Raw genomic sequence first — 19,261 nt, forward strand, 5'->3', positions numbered from 1 at the left:
GTCAGACAGTGAACAATAAGTGCTAATTAGGCAACTTAAAAAAGAATAAAGCTTACTTCCTGAGTGTAGTTTACTGCTGGTATAAAAGAACTAGGCAAGTATGGTTGTCTCTCTTCATGCATATGCAAGCATATCCTGAGAAAGAAGATTGGCTGTGTGTCAAGGGAGCACTACAAAAGACTGGTGCTTGAAGAGAGGGCTGAATTTCAAGCCAGCTAAGATAGTTACAAAGTGGATTGAAGGGGCCCAGCCATGTTTGCCAAGATCTGAAACTTGTTTCAAAAGCAGTGTTTGCATTTAAGTCACTGCAGCAGCTGAAAGGTACATAGAAACTTTTTTTTTGCTTTTTCTTCTCTTTTCTCTCTCTCTCTCAAATGTAATCTGACATTTGTTTCAGAATTGTGTAACAGAAGAAATGTAGTTAATTGGATTATTCACAGCTTTGTCAAACTGGTTTCTAAGTAGAACCTCCATGCAAAGTTAAATAAGGGTCTTCACTCTTGTTTTGTCAACTGGAATTGAGTTGGACTGTCAGAGAAGGTCATGAAATGGTTCATTTTCTTTCAGCTGTAATATTGTTTGTCTGACTCTGTACTTTGGGAATAGACTCTTTCTTTGGGGATTAAAGGTTAATGCACTTTTTAGTGCAGTATCTGCACATATGCTATTATGCCTAGAGATTTTAGAGTTTAGTTGTGTCTTGAAAGAACACCTAACACAATCCATAAACCTGAAAAGCACTGTAAATATATTTTTGTGTTTGTCGTATGCTACCCTTTTGAGTTATATTTTCTTTATTTAAAAAATACCATCATACATAAGTGTAATATAAAAATAAGCCAAAATATGGCTTATACTAGATATACACGTCAATTTTCATGATGCTACTTTGTGAACATTTAATATTCTGAATTTTAAATATACTGTGTGTGTGTGTGTGTGTGTGTGTGTGTGTGTGTGTGTGTATATATAAATTGTTTATTGTTTTTATTATTTACTGTTGCAATAGTGTTCTCTATTGAATAACAAAAAAAATGAAAACTGTTCGGTTATATATGTTAAATACACATATGTTTTTTTTATTTTTTTACAAAAAATATGTAATTTACACAGATAAGCTACTATATTAAATCTTTAATTTTCAGGGATGACCTGCTGAAAGCAAAAGCAACAGTCTGAAGATTTTAAAGATTACAAATGATATGTTAGTGTATTTGTTAATCGCTATATTTGTCATGCACAGTACTTGTGCTACTGAACTCTTTTACCTTCATTAGACAAAAACTGTGCCTCACCGCTAAATTGAGGACAAATTCATCAAAAAAAAAATCTGGTGGTTCTGCCTTGTGGTTCTGGGTGGATTTTGTATATTGGCCAAAACTGTAGCCACCGTTACTGTACTGTAGCACTAAAATATCGTTGGAATTTGCACCTGTTAAGACTGAATGCAGGATGCTGCAGAGCATAAATCCTCAATCAAAACACTGAAATGGTATGACTTTGTAGCGCTTTGCAAATTTGTGATGCATGGAAAACCCTTACTGTACTGTACATAGATGCTGTTGTAAAGCATACATTGTAATGCAGTACTCTGCTCCAAAATCTTGTTTTGGGGGATCAAGGTGGAGTGACAACTTTTTGATCGATGATTTAAAAAGTGTGATTTACTCGGTTTGTGACTAAATGTGCACACACAAATACTTCTGATCTTCTGTAGTTTCAGGGAATTAGGTGAACAAAGTAGGCTTTAAATTATTATAACGTGTTAGTGTGGTGCAACGTCTTGTGGGAATCAATCCCTTTTGTACACATGTAGAGCTTTTTGTCATTTTATAGGATGTCTCTATGAATAAAGTGTCTACAGCCAGAGATTGCAATGACCTAGCAACCTTGCGATTCCTAAGGAAGCATCTTAAATTCTTTACAAAAGGACAGATTCCCTGCAGTTGCATTTGCTTTGTTACTGGTTTTTGGAAAAGTCTGTAGGTATTTATTGCAAGACATTCCGCAGCTATTTTTTACATGGAAAAATAAACTGTTATAATTATTTTAGAAATTATGTATTTGCCATAGGTTTTTTTTTTAAGACCACATTTGTTTTAGAGTAGGGCAATGGAGGATCATGTTGAAAAAAACAGAGGTTTGGTGTTAAACAAATAATTGTGCTGATTGATGTGTAGAATGAATGTTAGAAGTATATTGTAACTGATACTTATTTTTATTGAAATGAATTTACTCTTTAATGAAAGGTAACTTAGGTGATAAACTACAATGCTGGCAATTTTCTGCTAAAAGTAAATGCTTTATTGAATCCATCTGATTGCAACCTTCCTTTGTGAAAATGATCAACATTAGAAAGAAAAACAGATGTTCCATAAGTTTTCTTTCTTTTTTCCCCTCAAGGAACTGCTGCTGAGTGTTGTTAAATACATTAACGGTTGTTCTGCCGTTAATCACCAGATCTTAAATAGCTAATTGTTGTTTACAGAATAAAATGGCTACAAATGTATTTGTAATAAAGCAGGTATAGAACATGATTAACATACCAGCACCCCAAATACAACTAAGTGCAGTCTCTGTTAATGATAAGCCAGTCCTTACGTTTACTGCAAACCCACCAACTGCTGATCTTGAAAACAGATTGATTTAAATGTTAGTTTTAAGATGTCTTCTTTTAATCTATATTGTTCATGGGCTATATGTGTTCATAGAAGTTGGGATCAAGGTATTAAAATACGAAATCTGCTATGGAAGCCATACAAACTTAAAGTTCCCAAACTGGAGCGCAAAAAGCTGTCCCTGTAAGAAGATCCCCCAAAATTTATGTATAAAAAGAAAAATATGTAGCGGGGGAGGGGGCCTGCCATTCTTAGATTAGCAGCTGCAGCAACTGATCCAGCCACTAGCAGGCCGAAGTGGGGTTGCAGTCCTTTATGGACGTGTCATAATGTTTTCTTTCAGCTGCTCTGTTAGTTAATTGCCTGGTTCAGTTAAAGTGCCGTGATAGCAGGATGATGTTTCTGGAGACGAAATAGTGTCCTGTCCCCCCACATTATCATATTTTCTGTAAATATGGATGCCTTTTTTTGGTGTTTTTAAAAAATTTTTAAGGTAAATAATATTAAATACAATATGTTCAATTGTATCATTTTATACATTGTTGTGATACAGTAGTTCACTTTAAAGTAATACATACTGCTGCTAAGGCTTTTTTGTTTAATTAGTCCTCTAACACTTGACGTTCATCATATAGCTTTGGTATAAATTAATACTGGTATGTAAGCCTGTTGGCTGAATTTTAATTCCAGAAATGCTACCACAATCCTATTTGTAGCCTATTGACATATGCTGGAACTACATAGACAAGTTTAAGTTGCAAAAAAAGGTAAGGTTTTTATCATATTGAAATTCTAGGAATATTTAGACTATGTAGCCAAAATAGCCTTTTTGGGAGTGCACTATGTCTGCCTACCTGTATAGTGGTGTTGTTTTTTGTTTCATTTTTTTTTTTCTATAATGTGTGATGTGTAGTGTAACGATGTGTAAGCGGGCTGGATTGTCAAAATGACATAGCATTCTTGCCCATCTGACATGCAAGTTCAAAGTGGCTGAGGAACAGAAGTCAAAGAGCTCACTGATTTGTATGAGGACCATGAGGATTTATACTATTGGTTAAATACATACAAGCTACCTGCCTGGCTGTAGCAACTGCCATGGAGGCTTCTTGTGAGTCTGTAGAGAGTTTTATATACTTTTAAGTATCTTTAGCTGCATTATATTAATGTCCATAATATTCCAGTACATTAGAAGTCATTACAGGATCATGTTTTAAAGGGGTTATTTGTAACTCATAAAGCACTCTCTAAAGTAACATATACAACCTAATAATTAAAAACTATGTTTGACCCACACAGTTGCTGAATTCGCCCAAAAGTACAGTACAGAGGTGAAAGTGGTGTGTATAGCTATGGCCAAAAGTTTTGCATCAACCTATATAATTAATTAATTTTGCTTCATAAAGTTGAATGAAACCTGCTGAATAGTACGTTAACATATTGAATTACATACCGCTCTGTAGTTTTCCATAAACCGACAAAAATTAAAAAATATGACATTTCGGAATCTAACATGAAATACTGTAATACCAAAATCATAATCTGTTTGCCTTTTCAGGTCAGTTTGATTTCTAGCTGCATAATGTGCTGTTATTTAGTGATGCACTATCATGCTATAACACACATAAGCAGCTAATCCTAATAAGGGTTTCTAATGTTGGCTTCAGAAATATGATAGTTTTGGTTCCTGTTCCCATGATTCAAAATGCAGATAAATAGCCTTTCTATATAAAACTTTTTCTACCAAGACTTTCCCTGCAAAAAGTTCTCTGTGTAATAAGAACCCACTTGAACTTATCTGAAAAGGAAAGAGAGGAGACAGACAGTGTTATTATACTATCACACAGTAAATGGCTCAATCTTTTTACTTTTTTATATATATATTGTAAGAGGAAATAGTTTTTAAAATGAAGTTATATCTTTAAAACTATTGTAAAAATGGAACCATATCGGCACTACAATAAACAGCAGTTGGGCAATTCCACATGAAATGGAACAATAGTTCCAACCTCACTGTCCCTCACAGATCCTTTTGATATTGCATATGTACCTGAAGAACCCCAACATATTAGCTTTCTTACAATTTTGTCAAACTCTATACAATACTGTAGACACTTTAATAGTTTTGCTGATAATAATTTACATAGTTTGTTACTTGCTATCTAGATGCATGTAGACCTACAGAATTCCAGCAGTGAGCATAGAAAAATTGTGCAATTTTTAAGTATGAAGTGTGCCACATTCAAGATACATTTTACAATGAATATAATGCAGCTAAATGTGACATGGCCCCTTTTCAGTGCTCATTTTCCTCCGTCATGGGCACCCCCAATTATAGGCCCATAGTTGAAATAGAATATTTTGGGATTCTTCCTAAAACACTTACCAAAAGAATCTAAGGCAGTATGGTGGGGCAGGTCCAAAAATGTAGTCCATTTGTTGTGGAAAGACCCAGTTAGGTTTGATTTACATTTTAATTTTACATATATTAAAAACAATTACAAACTAAGGCATTTGTCCTCACTATAACCTTTGTGCATTCTGAGCAGTGGAGATTATCTGTGGATATACCACACCTACATATTAATTCTGCCTTTCAACAGCAGAGTGAAAGGCAGAATTTTGGACCAGATATTGATAAAACAGGCAAGCACAACACAAGCACAACACAAGCACAATGCGCAAAGTCATTGCAGCAGTGATAGTGCTGCAGGGAGTGGGCTGTCCCAAGAGAGTGATTTTGATCAGATTTAGCGCCCTGTGTAAGTGTGATGCAATGCAATGTCTTTGCACTACGCCAATCGCTGCCGAGTGGGAGGTGAAATGGCCAATACTGTCAGTAACATTCCCTTTAAGAAGTTTACTTTGGTGCCAGGATGCTCAGCAATTTTTAACTGAGAAAAAGAATTAGCAGCGCTAGCTCAGTGTTATCTGCATGCAACATGGAAGAGACACCATCGCAGCATGAAGGGGAATTTGGCAGCACACGAGCAACTCGCAGACAATGACAACGAATGCTTCAAGCCACAGGAATAAACAGGAGGTTGCAGCAAGGAGAACAATATTATATCAATCAATCAATCTTTATTTTATATAGCGCCTTTCATAGTGGACCACCATCACAAAATGTTTTACAAGATGCAGTAACAACAAGAAAATCCATAATACTTTAAATGCAGAGAAATGCATAATACATGAAATAGTACATTAAATACAGAGGAAAGTGAATGATACATGAAACAGTAGCAGCAACACAGCAGCTAATAGAAAATATCAGGCTTCAAGCGTATGGAAAGCAAGAAAGAACAGGTGGGTCTTGAGAGTTGATATGGCACAAAATATTGAGTGCCCAGGGCAAATAAGGTGAAAGAGGCATGGGAACATAACCCCTTGAAGAAATATGTTCTCATAATGCACAGCCCATATATTATTCTATATATACTAAACTTGGCATTTGGGATGTTGTACCTAATCTAGTTTCAACATGGTATTTATTTTACAAGATATATTGTGTCAAACAGAGCTGTGTATTTGGTCGTTCCATCTCAAGTGGCCCATAAATTGGGTGGTGGCATGTCATAGACTTTTGTTGAAAAATGATTGCCTACATGTAGTTGTAATAAATAAAAAATCTCGTTTCAAAGCAGCCTAGTCCTGTACAGATAAATAATGGATTAGAAACTGAAAATAGAATCATCCCACCTTTGACATCAGTGAGTTAAATATATGTAGCTTCAGTTGAAATATTGAACAACTCTCTTGCTCAAATTGTTTGACATTAGGCGTAAAGATCTCACAAACTTTTGGGCCGACTGAGCTGAAAACCTTTCCTCATATATTTTTACACAGTGGCCTATCAGGAATATCACATGTATTACTGTAGATACCGTTTTGTGAGCTGAGTATTCACCCCTAATTTAAACTCATTTGCTCTTGCACTTCATCTGCTATCTCCAAAAGAAAGACTTTCCTACTGTGCCAGTCATTTAGCATTGTTGTTATATTAATGAAGACCAAGAATCTTTGATGACAAGTGCTGTTTTTAAAAAACAGATTACCAGAAACCAACATCAGTAAAAACAAAAACTACGTATATTCCTGTCCAAACATGTGGTGATACTGTGCCGTACATACTGTAGTTACATTTCACAAGTTGTTTCAGATGCTTGTTTTTCAAACAGAAATGGTGTTAAATCATTATCTGTTGCCAGCTATTATGTCCAACTCATCCTGGTAGTAAACCATTCTGATGTAACATTCACTCTTCAGACCCTGAAAACATATGTTTTGATAATGGATTAACCCCTTGCAGTCCATTTATTCAGCGCTTGTCAGGTGCATCAGGTCCAATTTATTTTCACACGTGCTGTTTATTTTACACACACTGTTTAAAATATTTTTTCAGAGTAAAACAGGTTTAAAAGGCCATGCATTTTAGTACTGCATTTCCATCCAAGCCCCACCCCTTGTTTTTTGTATTTTTCACATACCTCTTTATAGACATGCATACTGATAAATCCTCTCCCGATCACTCGTTTTATCACCAAACTTCTCAATAATGTGAGCACTGGATGCGGAAGCAGCTATCTCCTTTGTTTGTGTCCGTGTTATCTCTGTGCTGCATGGGCTATCTGTATTGCTCAGATACGCCCTTTTTTCGGCTTCATTCGGCTCCTATCTGTCTTACTCAGCCATTAAAAGGTTTTCTTGGCTTTTTCCAGAGAAAAAAAACAACTAGAGACCTGTGCTTTACGTCTTTTTGATGATTTCGGACAGGGTCCGACATCAGACTGGAAAGGGAAAATTATAATGTCAGACCTGGTCCGATATAGGACCACAAAGGGATAATGATAGGTTACATGTATCTGTATATGTAACCCCGGATCCCTGAAAGAGAAGACAACCAACAACCGTACTTTTGGGATATGCCTGCCACATGTCAGGTATTTACTGAGCATTTTATGTCAAAGCTGCCGTAGGCCCCTCCGGGGAGTGATGTCCTCGGTCCTGCCCTCTGAGGGAATAAGTAGTCACTCTGCTGAGATCACATTAATGTTGGTTGTGTGAGCATGCAACCTCAAGGTCCCTTGTGCCTAGTGATCTACCACATTAAGTCGGTAGAACCTGGTGAATGTATGCGGAGTAGCCCAGCTAGCCACAGTAAAAATATCAGTCAATGAAGCGCCTCTAAAAAGGGCCTATGATGTATCAACTCCTCTGGTAGAGTGCACAGCCAACCTCCAAGGTGGGGGTAGGCTGGCATTAGTATATGCAGTCGAAACTGTGTCCACAATCCAGTGGGACAGTCACAGCTTCAAGAGGGCTTGACCTGGGGTCCTTTCACCATGCCAGATGAAGAGATGGTCAGACTGACGCAGCGTTCTTGTCCTATCCACATAACCTCTCAATGCCCTAACAGGGCAGAGGGAATTTAATCTCCAATCCTCCTCCGAAGTAGAAGAACTTGTAGTTCCACTGACTGATTCAAGTGGAAAGCCATAACCGCCTTAGGGAGGAAAGCGGGGTTTGTGTGCAATGACACCCTCTTTCCATCATTTTAAACAGATTTACAGGAGCTGTGCACTGACAGAGCCTGTAGCTCACTAACCCGCTTTGCAGAGGTGATGACTAATAAAAAGGCTGTCTTCATAGAGAGATGTTTCAACCCTATGGAAAGTGCCCTTGTGGAGGAGGCCCTGGCGTTCTGCAGTGTACTGACGACTGTGTCTGAGAGCCCTAAGGCGGACAGATGGTCCAGTTCAGATGCACAGTGTGCCTGGTTCCGGGTGCCAGAGGGTGTCTCTCGTCTGACTGAGGAGATCCATGCAGGCAAAAGTTTTAAAACCAGCTTCTCCTGGGCCATCTGAGGGCCACCAGGAGAATTGTTGTCTTTTCTCTCTGTGCTTTCTTTAGGAAGGCCAGGAACAATGGTATTATCAGGCATGCATACAAGAGCATCCTGGGCCTACTCGTGGGCTGGGGCATTGACGTCTAGTAGACCACCGCAGTGGTGGAGGGAGAACCATAGGGGTAATGTATCGTCTCTGCCGTGGCAAAAAGATCAACTCGGGCTTCCCAGAAATGTTCCCAAATGCGCTGTACCACCTGAGGGTGGAGTCGCCATTCTGACGGGTGAAGACTTCCCTCGAGAGGAGGTCCGCCGCCCAATTCACCACTCACGGGAGATGAACAGCCTGGAGGGATAACAAGTATTTCTGTGCTCAGATCAGCAGCCATAAGGCTATGCGGTATAACCCCAGGGACCAAAGTCCTCCCTGGTGGTTCACGTACGCTACTACTGACATGTTATCCATGCGGACAAGGACATGTCTGCTCTGTAGCACTGGAATTAAATGCTGAAGGGCGAGATGAACCACTTGCAGTTCCAGCACGTTTATATGCAGGGATGTCCAGCGACCTGACCAGGAGCTGCTGACTCCTCTGTCATCACTACCTGATGGTTGTGGATCACTCTCATGCTTACACCTTTGCGGGCCCATATGGAGTAACCCCAGCTGGTTGGCTGATGAAGCTGCAACCATCAGACCTAGTAACCTCTGAGACACCAATTGTACAAGGTTGGAACAGGGTTAGACATTTCTGAATGGTGGCCAATCTGTCGTCTGACAGGTAGGCTTGCGTGGTAAGGGAATCCAGCTGGAGCCCCAAGTAAACCGTACTCCGGCTTTTGGCAGATGCTTCGTCACAATCGCCGTGTGGGCCACTGCTCCTTCCTGCGACTGGGAACAGATCAATCAGTCATCCAGGTAGTTCAACACCCTGATCCACTGTAGCCACAAGGGGGCTAAGATGGCACCATGCACTTTGAGAACATGCGGGGGGCTAAGGAGAGGCCGAATGGGAGCACGGAAATCTCGAAAACCTTTCCCTGAAAGGCGAAGTGGAGATACTTCCTGTGTGCGGGATGAATAGGGACGTTAAAATACACGTCCTTTAAGTCCACAGTGGTAAAACAGTCTGGAACCTCCTCTTCCTCAAGAACCCATTGAGATGTCTCAGGTCTAGGATGGGGTGAAAGCTACCGTCCTTTTTTGGCACTAGAAAATACCTTGAGTAGAACCCTTCTTGTTGGGAGATTCGAGGCAAATGGCTTGTTTCAGAAGTATTTGCTTCCTGCCTGAGGGCCAAGACCTGGATAGGGTTGCTCATGGATCCCTCGAAAGGGAGGAAGTCCTGAGCGGAACTGTAGTGTATAGCTGGTGTATATGGTGGTGAGCACCCAGGTGTCAGAGGTGCAGGTGCGCCAGTATTGTTGCTGGTATTGTGTGAAGGGGTGGTTCTGAGGCCACAAGCCTACAGGGGCCCTGCTGGGGCTGCTGAGGCTGGGGTGGAGCCTGCTTTGGAGGTTGTTTAGGGCTGCCTGGGGCCCTACATCCGGCGTTCCCTCGTCCTTGCAGATGGCCTCGGTTAAGACAAGTATAACGAGTGAGCATGCCGCGCTAACTCAGAGTAGTTGACCCAACAGCGGGCGCAGCAGAGCCGGGTCTCGCTGGAGGATTACGTCTCTTTTTTTACGTCTTTTTTTTATTGTTTATAGCTGCAAAAAGCAGGGGAAAAAGAAAGGTTAGTTATACCTAACTTACTTGCCTGGTTATAAGAAGAAAAAGAGAATGTAATCTCCACGGAGTGACTACTTATTCCCTTGTGGGCGGGACCGAGAACGTCACTCCCCAGAGGGGCCTATCAGCAGGCTTTGACATAAAATGCATAGTAAATACCTCACCTGTGGCAGGCATATCCCAAAAGTATGGTTGTTGGTCGTCTTCGAATTGAAAGGAAATCAGGCTTTGTTTTTCACTTTGTAGCTCAATCAATTTATGCTTTGCACATTTCCCGGCATACAACTATATTCTGCACATTAAGATTTAAATACAGTTGTTATTTTCAGTCCAATGCTAATTCCCCATGTTTTTTTTCTTCCTTTATTTTTATTCACATATCCTGCCCCAGCTTATAAAGACATTGACACGTATAGCCCTTGAGGAGGCAAAAAAAAAAAAAAGAAAGGCTTAGATAATAAAATTAGCCACCCTCTGGGTTCCATGTTCTTATCTTGAGTCTTCTTCTAAAGCTTGGAGCAGCAGGGGAACACATAGACCTTGAAATTGCTCTAAAATGAAACGTTTCCACAGCATTCAAACACATTTGAATCAGTGTTGAGGTTGAACAAAGCTATTATAAACCCCCTCCTCTTTTTGCTGTAAGGGATTAAAAAATAGTTAAACTGCCAATAGCTTTCGGGTGGATGCAAGAGCATATCCTCTGGGGACTATTGCTGCCTCTGGGCAGCTTCAGCTCTAAGTGAATGAGAAGGAACAAAAGAAAATACCCGCACGGCTTCCAGCTTAATATATTCAGCAGATGGATAACTAGGATAAGCCTGGCTGCAACCATTGTGGCTGCAAGAAAAAAAAAACTAAGTTGAGAATAGTGGTTTGGGGGGGAGGTGGGGTTTAAGTAATGGTGGCACTGGGTTAGTGAGTTGCAGAAGCACTTATTTTGACATGAGGTGATACGTGATGGGTTATAAACAATGAGTGAGATAATGGCCCATGGGCTAGCACAGCTACACATTGTCATTTTCTCTGCTACATTAGCTTTCTATGGGTTGCGTTCAGGCTGAAACAAAACACAGGGGCAGAGGTCATTGAGTCTGTGGCAGTCCATGATGGAAAGGAGGACAGTTATTACAATGACGGGGAAATGTGGGCCACCAACTTTGAATGTGCATTAATGACATGTAAAATGTACCAGTCAAAAATATTACTGCCGTTCAGGACTGAGAGACAGGCTGTAGATGGATATTCTCTGATCAGTTTGTTTTTGTTCTGCAGTGGGGCTTTGTCTTGATTCGCTACACATTTCACAGTTATAGTTGTGAACACAGGTTGAAGTTGTGACCACCGTTTTGACTGGCATGTTTATCTAAGTCTGTATCAATGGTAACAACCAAAATGTACTGTATGGTTACAGTAAGTACCATCAAAGTTAAAGTTATCTGTTGTACAAAATATGCACAATTAAGTTAAACAAATATTTATCAAACCTAACATATTGCACAATACAATATTTAAGATTGTTAATGGTGCTTGTACTGTAAGTAGTCTTAAGGTGATTCTTATAAGTTTTCGAACTGTAATTGGCATATTTTCTTCCATGCTAACTCCTTTTGGAGTAAAAAGCTTTGAGAATTTGGGCTTAATCTTTAGTTGTTAGCAAACACTGTTTGAGTCTTTGGAAGCAACATGTGTGTGTGTGTTTTGTTTGTATACTGTAGTACTGCCTTGGGCTTATTGATGGCTGAAATAAACTAATGAATAAATGACTGATAAAATAATCACAATCACATGTGTCTGAATAAAACTGAACTTAGAAATGGGGAAAAAAAAACATGTTATTAGGCATGTATTGCCTTTTAATTATTCAACCTTGTGCAATAGTAATTTTTAAATAATACAATACAAAATTTTGGGGAAAAATATTGTGCTAATAACAATTTGGTTTAAAATTCCTTGAGAATCTAGCCCTAAGTGATCTAGTCTCAACCTTGTTACATACTACTTGTCTATTGCAACACTGATGCTATTTAATGGACAGGATTCAGAGCAGAGGCCTGTATGGGTGAAAAGAGGCTGTGGTGTAGAAGTTCATCTTGGCGTGCTTAATTTTGCTCAAGGTTTTAACCAGGACTGTATATTATTCCCACACCAGTGCATGTTGGATGGCAGTATTGTTTAATGACTTGCTTCGTAGCGGGAGTATTGGGTTGGATTTTGAAATGCATTCTAATGTGATGATGGAATGGAAGGGCTGTTTTGTGGTTACTTGATTTGCAGATGATCTTCCTTGTAATTAAAACAAGTTGTGTTTAGAAGGCTGGGAAACTGCCACCAGGGACAGTGGTGTCCTCCTCTCAAATTATATTTCTTGTTGTGGTTACAAATTGAAATTGCTCACTGCTTCATCTTTCAAGATTAGAAAATATATGGGGAGGCACAAGGCAGTCTATTTAGCACAAAGCAAAGGTTGTGTAATAAAAGCAAGATAATAAAAGTTTCTTATGACATTTTAAGGAGGAAAAAACTACAATAACATCTTCTATGAGGATGGAAACTAACAAATCTAGATGCATGTACAGAAATAAAAAAAATCACAAGAATGTAAATGATTAACTAAAAATGTAAATGTTATTGAATATATTGGGGCCAGATTAAGTTAGACAGGAGTCCGGGGCTGTTATCATTTTGGGGGGCCCTCTTTGCATATTCAATTCCTTCCCTTTACTGTTTACTACCACCACAGTTGAGTAACATTAATGTCAAATTAGTGGAAGTGCCAAATAAAAAAATGGGAAATACAAACTCCACTCTTTTGTAGTAAAAGCAAGTTATCTGGAAATGCGTCTTCCTTATCTCTTCTGAATTCTCTTAATTAAAAAGTCAGGACTTGCCACCAACTCATATTGACAGGGTTTTGACGCAGCTTAGAAATTCGTCACTCTCTCTACAGTCATTATTTATGTGACGTAGCAAGCACATACCACATGTTACAGGAATTGTGCATCTAAAACTTTGTACACTTCAAAGACAAGTTAAGTCGCTTTTTCATGCTACAAAACCATACAATACTTACAAGACTTAAGCAGTAAAAATCCTGTTTGTAACTTTCTACTATAACTGAAGACTGTACAAAGCAATCATATTGGCAAGCTTCTTTGACCAGATAGGGAAAAAACATATAGTATGAGGAGCTTAGTGATTTTCTTTTTTTTTTTTTTTTTTACATGACACTATTATTCAACGTTTCAGATTATTGCCATTTGCCAAAAATACTGAAGCTACTACAAATAAAAACTACCCTTTGCAATAAATACATCAATAAATAATGAAGCCCTACTTTTGTTATGTTACTTTTGGTCATCGGATAGCTGATTGCTTTAGCCTAGACTTTTCTGTCCCTTAGTAATAAGATGCAATTCATTGTACAGTAATATTAAGCATCATCTATCATGGGTACAGTACCCTACTAAGGTGGGGGGGGGACACATTTTTACCAAAATATGTATTAAATTAGTATAGCTGTGTTATTGCTGCGGCTACCGAGAAAATAAGAATTGAACATAATTTACTGTGCAAAATATGTTTTAAAAGTACAAAAAACATGAAAAAGGCTATGAGAGCTAGGAAGGAGCTTTTAAGGCAAGACCAAAACTGTGGTATTTTCTGGGATATTGCCAGATCCTTGCAAAGGACCATACGGCTGGAAATAAATAATCTAAATGCATGGCTGAAATGCACACAGGAAGGCTTCACCTTCCTTGAACACTGGACCACATTTTAAAACAAGGACTATCTATATAGGCAGGACGGACTCCACGTAAATAAAAAGGGAACCAATCTACTTGAAGAAAGGATGCTCTAGGAGGTTCAGAAGCATTTAAACTAGAAAGGGTGGAGAAATCAACAAAAAAACAGAAGGGAGACCACATCAAAACAAGGCAGCAACTAGGGTAAGACAGCCATTAAATGTATTTATCTAAATGCTAGAAGTCTCAAAAATAAAATGTTAGAACTTGAAGATACTGCACTAACAAGTAACTACTATGTGATAGTTGTTACAGAAACTTGGTTTGAGCGTTAGAGACAAATATAATATTAGTGGGTATACACTGTATAGAAAAGACAAGCAAGACAGAAGAGGCAGAGGGGTAGTGCTATACATCAAAAATTGTCTTGTAGCCCAGGTGATAAATCTGGAAGAAAAAAACACAGAATCAATATGGGTCAGAATAGTGGACAAAAATTCAAAGGGCAGAATAATAGGGGCATACAATATACTGCTAAATTCAGATACTGAGCAAATAGTCTGCTATACAATGGCATTAGAAATGCATGTAGCAAAGGAGAAGCCATACTAATGGGGAATTTCAACTTCCACCATATAAAATGGGAAACAGAGACTAACAGAAGTAGAAAAAGGCACTTACAGAGTGTTTAAAAGGGACCAAGAACAAAGTACACAGAAAGAGTACTTGGAACTGCAAACATAAGTCAAAAAGAAAGTTAGAAAGTCCGAGAGAGATAGAAATGAACATTGCCAAGGGGGCTAAAAACAATTCCAAAAAGTTTTTTTCCAATATTATAACAGCAAAAGAACATAAATGAGGAAGTAAAATGTCTGAGATACAAATGGCAAAATCATAGATGAAGAGAAACAAATAGCAAATATATTAAATTATTACTTTTCACAAGTTTTTACAAAGGAGGATACCTGTTCCTATCCAGTTTTAAATAACTAGCACAACAGAGGCAGAAGTGTTAAAGGGGCTAAGAGATCTTAAAATAAATAAATCCCTTGGCCGGATAAGATCCTCCCAATAGTACTCAAAGAAATGAAAGAAGTTATTTACAAACCGCTAACCAAGATCATGCAACAGTCTCTTGAGACAGGGGTGGTACCGACAGACTGGAGAATTGCAAGCGTAATACCGATCCACAAAAATTGATTCAAAACTGAACCAGGTAACCACACGCCAATAAGCCTGACTTTTATTACTGTATATGGAAACTTATGGAAACAATAATAAGACCCAAAATGGAAGATTACCTATATGGTAACAGTATCCCGGGAGACAGTCAGCATGGTTTTAGGAAAGGGAGATTGTGTCTAACTAACCTGCTTTGATTTTTTTTTGAGGATGAAACATTGACAATGGATAATTGCAAAGTATATGACATGGTTTATTTAGATTTCCAGAAAGCTTTTGACAAAGTTTGGCATAAAAGATTATCTTTCAAACTGAATGCAGTAGGGATTGAAGGAAATGCATGCAAATGGATTTGGGAGTGGTTAACATGTAGAAAACATTAAGCATTGATTGGAGAAGAAACCTTAAAATTGAGCAAGGTAACCAGCGGACTACCATGGGGATCAGTATTAGGTCCTCTGATATTCCTAATATACATTAATGACTTAGATTCTGGTATAGTAATTCTACATTAATGAATTAGATTCTGGTATAAAAATAGGAGGAATGGCAAACACCGTTGCAGCAGCAAAAGTCATTCAAAATGATCTAGACGCATTCAGAACTGGACAGACACATGGCAAATGACATTTAATACACAGAACTCTAAGGTACTGCACGCAGGTAATACAAATGTGCATTATAAATACCATATGGTAGATACTGAAATTGAAGAAGGAATCTATGAAAAAGTTTATGTTGACTCAGAAATGTCATCATCTAGACCATGGGTCTCCAAACCTGCTCCTGGAGAGCCCCTATCCAGCAGGTTTTATAGGTATCTTTATATCATCAGTGGCTAAAGATCTGGAACACCTGTTAATCTTGACTAATTAAGCCAATAATTGGTTCAATTAAGTAACTGAAAGTTTGGTTGAAATGAAAAACAGCAGCCACAGTAGCTCTCCAGGACCAGGACTGGAGACTTCTGATCTAGACAGTGGGTGGAGAAGCTGTAAAAAAAAAGGCCAACAAAATGCTTGGATATATAATAAAAAGTGTTGAATTTAAATCAAGAGAAGTAATGTTAAAACTTAACAATGCATTAGTAAGACCTCATCTAGAATTTTGTGCTCAATTCTAGTCACATATTGCTGCTCTAGAAAGAGTGCAAAGAAGATTGACCAGAATTATTCCGGGTTTAAAATGCTTGTCATATGCAGACAGGCTAAACTTTAATCTATCCAGTCTTGAATAAAGAAGACTACGCTGTGATCTGATTCAAGCATTCAAAATTCTAAAAGGTATTGACAATGTCAACCCAAGGGACTTTTTCGACGTGAAAAAGGAAACAAGAACCAGGGGTCACAAATGGAGATTAGATAAAGGGGCATTCCGAACAGAAAATAGGAGGCACTTTTTTACACAGAGAATTGTGGGAGTCTGGAACCAACTCCCCAGTAATGTTGTTGAAGCTGACACCCTGGGATCCTTCAAGAAGCTTGTTGATGAGATGTTGGGATCAATAAGCTACTAACAACCAAATGAGCAAGATAGGCCAAATGGCCTCCTCTCGTTTGTAAACTTTTTAATGTTCTTATGTTCTTATAAGGCTGTGTTTTAAAACAACCTTCATTAAAACCCAGTTTAAGAAAGATGTATGATATCAGTACACAAGGCCAAATTGGAACTCGGGCACAAACATTTTAATATTCCCTGCTGTATTTTAATGTGAATTAGGTTATTTGCATATGGAACAAAAATTTCTCACTTATTTCTCTTTTCCCATGTACATTACCCCACTGTAATCCATGTCAGCCTAAGTCGTTTCCTCCTGTTGATTTTTCTCCAATATATTTTCCAAAGTACTGGTACCTTCGCATACATTTGTTGATATTTTCATTAAAATAGCATGTCAGCTTTGGTGTTTTGTTTCACATAACTTCCTCATGATGAGATTTTTGTTGTGTGTTTTCTGCTTTTTATCGCAGCTGTCATACTTTCTGGGTGCTGCTGCTGAAGCGTAAAGGAATATTCGCTAGAAAGTGTCCTGAGGGCATCAGATGATTGTAGGCATTTGCCAAACACTCCCACCTTTCACTTCCAGATCTCGGCAACTCTACGAAATCAACCCACCCTGACCCTAACCCAACCCCAACCCTAACTTTAAGCAACCCCAGCCCTAAAACCTAACCTTAACCCTAAAAGGCATCTGATGTCGTCAGGACACTTTCTAGTGGATATTCCTTTGTGCTGTGGGTGCTACTCTCTCAGACATTTTTACCGGCACAATTGATCTCAGGTGAAGTCATATGATCAGGCAGTCGCTGCTCCTCCAACGCAAAACGGCTTGGTAAAACAGCCCTGTTGTTCCGATGCATACAGTCCCACGCTGCTTGTTTATTTTAGAAATTGTATTCTAAATGACATATATTTTTGGGGGCCCCTCAGAATCTAAAAAAAAAAAAAAAAAAAAAAAAAAAAAAATGAATCAGCAGCTGCTAATACTTCTCAAACTTGGTTATAATGTTTTTTTACACTTTTATGCAGGAGCTCTATGTGCGTTTTTATTTTAAAGCCAGGTACATGCAGTATGGAAAATATGCTTTTGTTTTATACACGTGAAGTGTTTAGGCTTTTTGGAGACCTTGTATAACTCTTAAATAGGCAGGAAATACGGTCATGGTAAGTGTGGTTGGTGTTCGGCAACAGGAGCAGAGACCCACAGGCCACTGTTTAGACCACTGACCTGAAGTCCTGTCTGGGCCAAGAGACTGGGAGTGTTTCATTTCTATATGTCTATTATAAAGGTATATAAAGTAATGCTGCATGTTAACAAAGACGTTGCTGTTCTAAGTTAGTTCATTTTCTCAGCTCGCATTGTATTGAAACTAGCCATGTTAGAAGAAGTATCTGTTATGCAATGATGAAAGTACTTGTAAGTTGTACCTCCTGTAAATGTGTTGAGATGAATTCAAATGGAAATTTGACCTTGTTGGGGTTGGGTGACTGCTCAGTCAGGGGCATCTAAACTGCAGAATCCAGTATTTAGAAGTATTTTCCTTTTCCTTATCTTATTTTTAGAAAAAATGTGGTGGTCTAGTTACGTTCTTATAAATAAGTGAGACTTCAAAGTTGGACCTGTTGGATTTTTGACCGATTGTCATATGATATTTGGGGGTAAGCCAACCTACAGAGACGTGTTCCAAACACCATCACAGACTTTTCCTATTTAGAGAAGCTGTACTCTTGCAGACCTTTCATTTTTTTCAGAATGAAAAGTGAAACTTCAAAACTGAGAGATTATGTTTCTATTGCAAAGGTGTAGTGTCAGCTGGTGCATGCAGCTGCTGTCCATCTGCTGCCAGGTCAGAATGAACATATCTTTCTTCTTTTCCATCAGGATTAGATGCTTTTTGAACTTGCTGGTCACGGTTAGTTACAGGGTGTGCATTCAGTATAATGCCTCTTCCCATCTTGTCTTTGTTTTAATCCTGTTTCTGATTGTGGCAGGCTGGCGAGTGGATAGAGGCCCAGAAACAGACTGCCGCTCAAAAAAAATATACTTTTATTATAAATAAACACAAAATAAAAAGGCACAAGGGCAAAAATAATGATGTTTAAACACAAATAACCAAACAAAAAAAGCAAAACTTACAAAAATAAAGATTTCCAGGCTGGGCAATGCCTTCACTGGACTTAGAAAAATTTAGACAACTAAACAAAACCAACCTGCTTCCTCAGCTCCCTCCTCCCAAATGAGAGGCAGAGGCCTCCTTTTATGTCAGGTGGCTGGGCGCTGATTGATCGTTAATTAACCTAATCAACCCCAGCCACTTGAACATAATAAACCCAGGCAGGTAGGGGAAATTAACCCCACCCCTGCCAATTTAAAAAGGGCCGAGCTTTGCTCTGCCACACTGATATACACCTTTTATTAGTATATAAACTGCCACAGTCCATTTCTATTGCAAAGCTATTGTAGGACGGTGGTGGACTTGATTAGATTATTGATGCTGATCAAAATTGCTGGTCACCTTACCTTGTAATTGTACTAGAAAGACATATAATTCCCAGTAAGAAGCATGCATTTTTTATACTGCTCAATAATTTTTATTGATATTTACTGCACATAGCAGGAAGTTGTGTGAGACATTTT

The 19,261-nt window shown here is 38.6% G+C and overlaps 1 protein-coding gene across 1 annotated transcript in view; it reads left to right on the forward strand.

The window, feature by feature from the left end:
• The first annotated feature begins 236 nt into the window (after nucleotides 1–236).
• LOC121313400 (extracellular sulfatase Sulf-1-like) overlaps nucleotides 237–19,261 on the forward strand; it is an 89,557-nt gene continuing 70,532 nt past the window's right edge. The window contains exon 1 of the mRNA XM_041245890.1: nucleotides 237–321. The gene's annotated coding sequence lies outside the window, so the exon portion shown is untranslated. The remainder of the gene's footprint in view (nucleotides 322–19,261) is intronic.

Source organism: Polyodon spathula, chromosome 3 (assembly GCF_017654505.1).
Source record: "Polyodon spathula isolate WHYD16114869_AA chromosome 3, ASM1765450v1, whole genome shotgun sequence".
Classification (NCBI taxonomy): domain Eukaryota; kingdom Metazoa; phylum Chordata; class Actinopteri; order Acipenseriformes; family Polyodontidae; genus Polyodon; species Polyodon spathula.